This window comes from Delphinus delphis, chromosome 19 (assembly GCF_949987515.2).
Source record: "Delphinus delphis chromosome 19, mDelDel1.2, whole genome shotgun sequence".
Classification (NCBI taxonomy): Eukaryota; Metazoa; Chordata; class Mammalia; order Artiodactyla; family Delphinidae; genus Delphinus; species Delphinus delphis.
The window spans coordinates 39,044,641-39,052,125 of record NC_082701.1 but is presented as its reverse complement, the minus strand read 5'-3'; the positions used below and the strand labels follow the sequence as shown (position 1 = coordinate 39,052,125).

At 38.9% G+C, this 7,485-nt stretch overlaps 1 non-coding gene across 1 annotated transcript; it reads left to right on the top strand.

Moving 5' to 3' along the window:
• The first annotated feature begins 3,166 nt into the window (after positions 1 to 3,166).
• On the top strand, positions 3,167 to 3,330 carry LOC132415569 (U1 spliceosomal RNA). Its single transcript, XR_009517296.1, has one exon. It is a non-coding gene; the product is annotated as a U1 spliceosomal RNA (small nuclear RNA).
• Positions 3,331 to 7,485: the final 4,155 nt, after the last annotated feature.

The window sequence follows — 7,485 nt, the reverse complement described above, 5'->3', positions numbered from 1 at the left end:
TTATGCCCTCAAAGTCCACCCATATTGTCAAAAATGGCCAGATTTCCTTCTTTTTCTATGGCTGAATAATGTTCCATTGTGTGTGTGTATATGTGTGTGTGTGTGTGTGTGTGTCTAATGAATATACAGAATATATGGACATGTGTTTCTTCCATATCTTGGCTATTGTAAATAATGCTACAATAAACATAGAGGTGCATGTATTTTGAGTTAGTGTTTTTGTTTTCTTCAGATAAATACCCAGAAGTGGACTTGCTGGGTCATATGGTAGTTCTACTTTTAATTTCTTGAGTAACTCCCATACTATTTTCCATACTGGTTGCACAAATTATATTCCCACCAACAGTGCACAGGGGTTCCCTTTCCTTTAATCCTCACTAACACTTGTTATTTCTTGTCTTTTTGATGACAGCCATTCTAACAGGTGTGAGGTGATATCTCACTGTGGTTTTGATTTTCATTTCCCTGAGGATTAGTGATGTTAAGCACTTTTTCATGTACTTGTTGGCTATCTGTATGTCTTCTTTAGAAAAATGTTTATTCAGATCCTGTGCCTATTTTAAAATTATATTATTTGTTTTGTTTTGTTATTGAGTTGTATGAGTTCTTTATATACTTTGGATATTAACCCCTCATCAGACACATGATTTGCAAACATGTTCTCCCATTTGGTATGTTGCTTTTTAATTCTGTTGATGGTTTCCTTTACTGTGCAGGAGCTTTTTAGTTTGACGTAGTCTCATTTATTTATTTTTGCTTTTGTTGCCTTTGCTTTTTGTGTCAATCCAAAAAAAAAACATCACCAAGACAGATGTCAAGAAGCTTACCACCTATGTTTTCTTCTAGGAGTTTTATCGTTTCAGGTCTAATGTTCAAGTTTCTGATCCATTTTGAGTAACTTTGTGTATAAGTGTAAGATATAGATCAATGGAACAAGATAGAAATCCCAGAAATAAACCCATGCACTTATGGTCAATTAATCTATGACAAAGGAGGTAAGAATATAAAATGGAGAGGGACTTTCCTGGTGGCCCAGTGGCAAAGAATCCACCTTCCAATGCAGGGGACTCACGTTCTACCCCTGGTCGGGGAGCTAAGATCCCACACGCCCCAGGATAACTAAGCTCTCACGCCACAACTACTGAGCTCACGCGCCTCAACAAGAGAGCCTGTGTGCGGCAAACTACAGAGCCCACGTGCCCTGGAGCCCGCGTGCCACAACTAGAGAAGAGAAAACCCGTGCACCACAACTAGAGAAGCCCACGCACCACAACAAAGAACCTGTGCCACAACAAAGATCCCATGTGCTGCAACTAAGACCCAATGCAGCCAAAAAAATAAATTAATAAATGTATTTTTAAAAAAGAATATAAAATGGAGAAAAGACTATCTCTTCAATAAATGGTGCTGGGAAAACTAAACAGCTACATATAAAAGAATGAAATTAGAACATTCTCTATCACCATTTACAAAAATAAACTCAAAATGGATTAAAGACCTAAATTTAAGACTAGAAACCATAAAACTCCTAGAAGAAAACATAGGCAGAACACTCTTTGACATAAGTCGTAGCAATATATTTTTTTGGACCTGTCTCCTAAAGCAAAGGAAATGAAAGCAAAATTAAACAAATGGGACCTAGTGAAACTTAAAAGCTTTTGCACAGCAAAGGAAACCATTGACAAAATGAAAAGACAACCTACTGAATAGGAGAAAAGATTTGCAAATGATACGACTGATAAGGGGTTAGTATCCAAAATACTAAAATAGCTCATACAACTTAACATCAAAAAACCAAGCAACCTGATTTAAAAATGGGCAGACGACCTGAATAGACATTTTCCCAAAGAAGTCATACAGATGGCCAACAGGCACATGAAAAGATGTTCAACATTGTTAACCATCAGAGAACTGCAAATTAAAATGCAAATGAGATATTATCACCTCATACAGTCAGAATGGCTACTATCAAAAAGAACACAAATAAAAAATGTGGGGCTTCCCTGGTGGCGCAGTAGTTAAGAATCCACCTGCCAATGCAGGGGACACGGGTTCGAGCCCTGGTCCGGGAAGATCCCACAGGCCGTGGAGCTACTAAACCCGTGTGCCACAACTACTGAGCCTGTGCTCCAGAGCCCACGAGCCACAACTCCTGAAGCCTGGGCGCCTAGAGCCTGTGCTCTGCAACACGAGAAGCCACCGCAATGAGAAGCCCGCACGCCGCAACTAAGAGTAGCCCCCGCTCACCGCAACTAGAGAAAGCCCGCGCACAGCAACAAAGACCCAACGCAACCCAAAATAAATAAATTTTTAAAAAAATGTTGAGCTTCCCTGGTGGTGCAGTGGTTGAGAGTCCGCCTGTCGATGCAGGGCACACGGGTTCGTGCCCCAGTCCGGGAAGATCCCACATGCCGCGGAGCGGCTGGACCTGTGAGCCATGGCCGCTGAGCCTGCGCATCCGGAGCCTGTGCTCCGCAATGGGAGAGGCCACAACAGTGAGAGGCCCGCGTACTGCAAAAAAAAAAAAGAAAAAAAAATGTTGGTAAGGGTGTGGAAAACAGTATGGAGCTTTCTCAAAAAAATAAAAAGAGAACTACAATATCACCCAGCAAGTCCACTCTTGGGTATATATCCAAAAAATGAAAACACTAATTTGAAAAGACATATGCATCCCAATGTTCATAGCAGCATTATTTATAATTGCCAAGATATAGAAGCAACCTAAGTGTCCATCAACAATGAATGGATAAAGAAGATGTGGTATATATATATATATACAATGGAATACTACTTAGCCATAAAAAGAATGAAATTTTGCCTTTTGCAGCAACATGGATCAATTTAGAGGGTATTATGCTTAGTGAAATAAGTCAGACAGAGAAAGACAAATACTGTACGATATCACTTATATGTAGAACCTAAAATATAAAACAAACTAGTGAGTATAACCAAAAAGAAACAGACTCACAGATACAGAGAACAAACTAGTGGTTACCAGTAGGGAGAAGGAAGTGGGAAGGGGAAAAATAAGCGTAGGGGATTAAGAGGTACAAACTACTATGTATAAAATAAATAGGCTACAAGGATATACTGTACAACGCAGGAATATAGCCAATATTTTAGAATAACTATAAATGAAGTATAACCTTTAAAAATTGTGAATCACATACTTACCTGGCAGGGGAGATAGCATGATCACGAAGGTGGTTTTCCCAGGGTAAGGCTTATCTATTGCACTCTGGATGTGCTGACCCCTGCGATTTCCCCAAATGTGGGAAACTCGACTGCATAATTTGTGGTAGTGGGGGATGGCACTCGTGTTTTCCCCTGGTCTTTGTAGGTTTTGAAAAACAGACGTCTGGGACTTCCCTGGTGGTCCAGTGGTTAAGACTCTGCGCTTCCACTGCAGAGGTCACAGGTTCCATCTTTGGTCCGGTAACTAAGATGCCACATGCCGTGTGGCATGGCCAAAAACAAAAAACAAAAAAAACCCGTGAATCACTGCACTGTATACCTGAAACTTAAATGAAATCAACTGTACTTACATACATACAAAAAATTTTAAAATAATTATTGATGGGTTTGCATTTAGTACTATTTTGTTCATTGTTTCCTGCTGTTTTGTAGTTCCTCTGTTTCTTTTTTCTTCTCTCACTCACTTGCTTTGTGATTTGATGATTTTCTGTAGTAGTATGCTTAGATTCTTATCCCTTTATCTTTTGTGTATCTACTATAGGTTTTTGCTTTGTGGTTACTGTGAAGCTTACCTGTAACAAGTTATAATGGTCTATTCTACATTGATAACAACTTAAGTTTGAACACATTCTAAAGCTCTAGATTTTTACTCTCCCCTACACCTATGTTGTTTTTGAAGTCACAATTTGCATCTTTTTATCCTGTGTATCCCTTAACAAATTATTGTAGTTATAGTTATTTTTTACTACTTTTGTCTTTTAACCTTCATACTAGCTTTACAAGTGATTAACCACCACCTTTATAACAGATTATCCTGAATTTTACTATATATTTACTTTTACCAGTGAGATTTATACTTTCATGTTTTCCTATTACAGATCTTCCTTGACTTATGATGGATTTATGTCCCAATAAACTCATCGTTAAGCTGAAAATATTTTAAGTCAAAACTGCATGTAATACAAGTAACCTACTGAACATCATAGCTCAGCCTAGCCTACCTTAAATGAGCCAGAACACTTACATTAGCCTACAGTTAGGCAAAGTCACCTAACACAAAGCTTACTTTTATATTAAAATGTTGAATATCTCATATAATTTATTGACCACTGTACTGAAAGTGAAAACCAGAATGGTCATATGGATACTCACCATTAAGGTACAGAGCTGAAAGCACAGTAGGCCTGAAGAATGTTTGAAGCATTGAACTAAAATGAATTGCTGGATGATATGGAGGCTACAGAGACAGGGTCATCAATTTCTCTCCTGATGAGGCTTGAGAATAGCTGGTAGAAGGCATTGGAGCATCTATACTTGCTAATGGTTTAGCAGGCATAGTGTTATTCAGGAAGCTTTCAAGTTTTGACTGTACAGTTTGTTTCTTCTTTTCATTACATATTTCTCTACAGCAAATAAGAGTATCCTGTATCTGCCTGTTAGCTCTTGAGAACCTCTTGTAATTGATGTCCATCTCTTCTAATATCCATACGCCCCTGCTCATAGTAGTAAATGTTTCTGCCAGTTTCTTTGCTATGAACTTTCTTGGTGCCTTGGGTATAACTTCTTCTTCCTCTGCCTCAACTTCTTTACTTTTTTTTTTTTAAGTCTTTATTGAATTTGTTGCAATATTGCTTCTGTTTTATGTTTTGGTTTTTTTGGCTGCGAGGCATGTGGGATCTTAACTCCCCAGCCAGGGATCGAGCCCACACCCCCTACTTTGGAAGGTGAAGTCTTAACCACTGGACTACCAGGGAAGTCCCCCAACTTTTAAACTTTTTTTCCTCCAGTTTGATCAGCTCCTCATTGGAAAGCTCTTCAGCCTTGAGGCCAACAAGCTCATGAATATCCTCTTCATCAACGTCCAACTCTAGCTGTTTCTCAAGCACTAGTATCTTGTTACTTACTATTTCATCAACAGCAGAATCTTTTGAATGTGTTCACATATGTCTTCACGCATTGCTGTGTGACTTCTTTCCATGCTACAGCAATGCTCTGGATAGCATTTAGAATGTGAAAACTTTTCCAGATCTCTCAGAGCATTTGGCCAGATTCAGCCAGTTCAAAAGCGTATGCAAACATTTGGCATAAATAGGGTGCTCTGAATGTAGCTATTGCACCTTGGTCCATTGACTATATGAGTACCGTTGTGATCAGCAGCAAATACACAACCTTTACATCATGTCAGTGATATGACATGGATGCCTTGGAGCATTGTCTAAGATCAGAAGAATCTTGAATTGAATGTTTTGCCTACAACATTCTCTTGCGTGCACAATAAAACTGTTCAAAAACCTGTTTTCAAACAATGCTAATGTCATCCAGGCTTTCCTGTTATGGCAACAATAAATGGGAAGTATATGCTTTCTCATATTCCTGAATGCTCTAGGGTTCTCCAAGTGGTAGATTATGAAAAGCTCTAATTTGAACCTTGCAACAGTTCTACCCCAAAGTGGCATTATATAGTCTTTGAATGCCTTGAATCCTGGCATTGTCTCGGACTTCTGATGAATGTATGTATGCTCTGGCATACGCTTTCAGAACAAACTACTTTCATTGACCTTACATACGTGTTCTGGCAAATATTTCTCATCCACAATTATCCTATGCAGTTCTTCCTTAAACGCTGTGGTACCTTTAGTATCAGCAACCTGATGCCTCACGACTGACGTTCATGTTATGAAAATTACGATGCCTTTTGAAACGTTGGAATCACCCACACCTCGCTATAAACATTTGCGTATATGTAAGATCATCAGCATGCTCTTTTGTAGTTTTTACAAGTTTTAAAAAATATTTATTTGTTTATTTTTATTTGGTTGTGCTGGGTCTTAGTAGTGGCAGGCAGGCTCCTTAGTTGTGGTTCAGGCTCCTTAGTTGCAGCTCACTGGCTCCTTAGTTGTGGCATGCGAACTCTTAGTTGCAACATGCATGTGGGATCTAGTTCCCTGACCAGGGATCAAATGGGGGGGCCCTGCATTGGAAGCACGGAGTCTTAACCACTGCGCCACCAGGGAAGTCCCAGCATGCTCTTTCAGTGTATGGAAAAAACTTATTGCCTTAGCCTAGATCCTCAGTAGGCTAAGTGGTATGCACTTCTGTATCTGGTATTCCACTCTAGTGTCGATAAATTTTTTCATATCATCAATTAGCCCAGCTAATTTCTTCATGAAGACAGTGGATGTAACTGATGCTGGCAATTTCATTGCATCACTGATTCGCTTATCCTTTAAGATGGTCGAGATCATCGATTGCAAAAGTCCTAACTCACATGTGATGGCCATTACTGGCTTTCTACTTTCATGCAGGGCAATTATCTTGAGTTTCAACTCAAGAGTAATTGCCTTCCTGTTCTTCTCATCAGAAGCAGGAAGCAACACAATATACTATAGAGTATCGGTTGTTTAACCCTCATGATCGCATGGCTGATGGGGAGTTGTGGCTCACTGCCACTGCCCAGCATCATAAGAGAATATCATATCGCATGTGACTAGCTTAGGAAAAGATCAAAATTCAAAATTTGAAGTATGGTTTCTACTGAATGCGAATCGCTTTTGCACCATCATAAAGTCAAAAAACCCTAAGTCGAACCATCTTAAGACAGAGACCATCTGTACTAATTAGCACCCTTTCATTTCAGCTTAAACAAGACCCTTTCACATTTCTTGTACCACCAGTCTAGTGGTGATGAACTCCTTTATCTTTTGCCTGTCTGGAAAACTCTGTATCACCTTCAATTCCGAATGTTAAAATGACGATTCTGCTGAGTTCTTAAGGGTACCAGCTGAGCAATTCAACAAGCCCTAACTCCTCCAAGTGAATAGTGTAAAAGTCATCCAAGAAAATGCAGAGAATTTTGCAGGATGGGTAATAAATTTTGCCTCTTCTTCATTTCCATTATAAATACTCTGAATGTCATCAATCATAATCTTTTCTAAGTTATAAAGGTTTTCTGGGTATATCCTGGGAATTTCCGTTGTTGTTGTTATTAAAAATAAAAGTATTGCCATTTTTCCCAACTTAAAAGTGGAAGGCAATTTATCCATAAACTATGCATGGAGTAAATAACAAACTGTGCACAGCATAATTAACAAATTTATTTTCTTAATAACTCTTAAGCAACACCTATGAAGACCATTTAGGAAGAAATAAATGAAGACTAAATTTGATTTTCCAAGGTTCCATCATGTTGTCTTCCTTGCAAAGCTTTTCAGAGGCATATTTTCCAGAATTTGAGAACACCATTGACTATATAATGAAAAACATCTTTGTAGCTTGGTCTACTTTCCATGG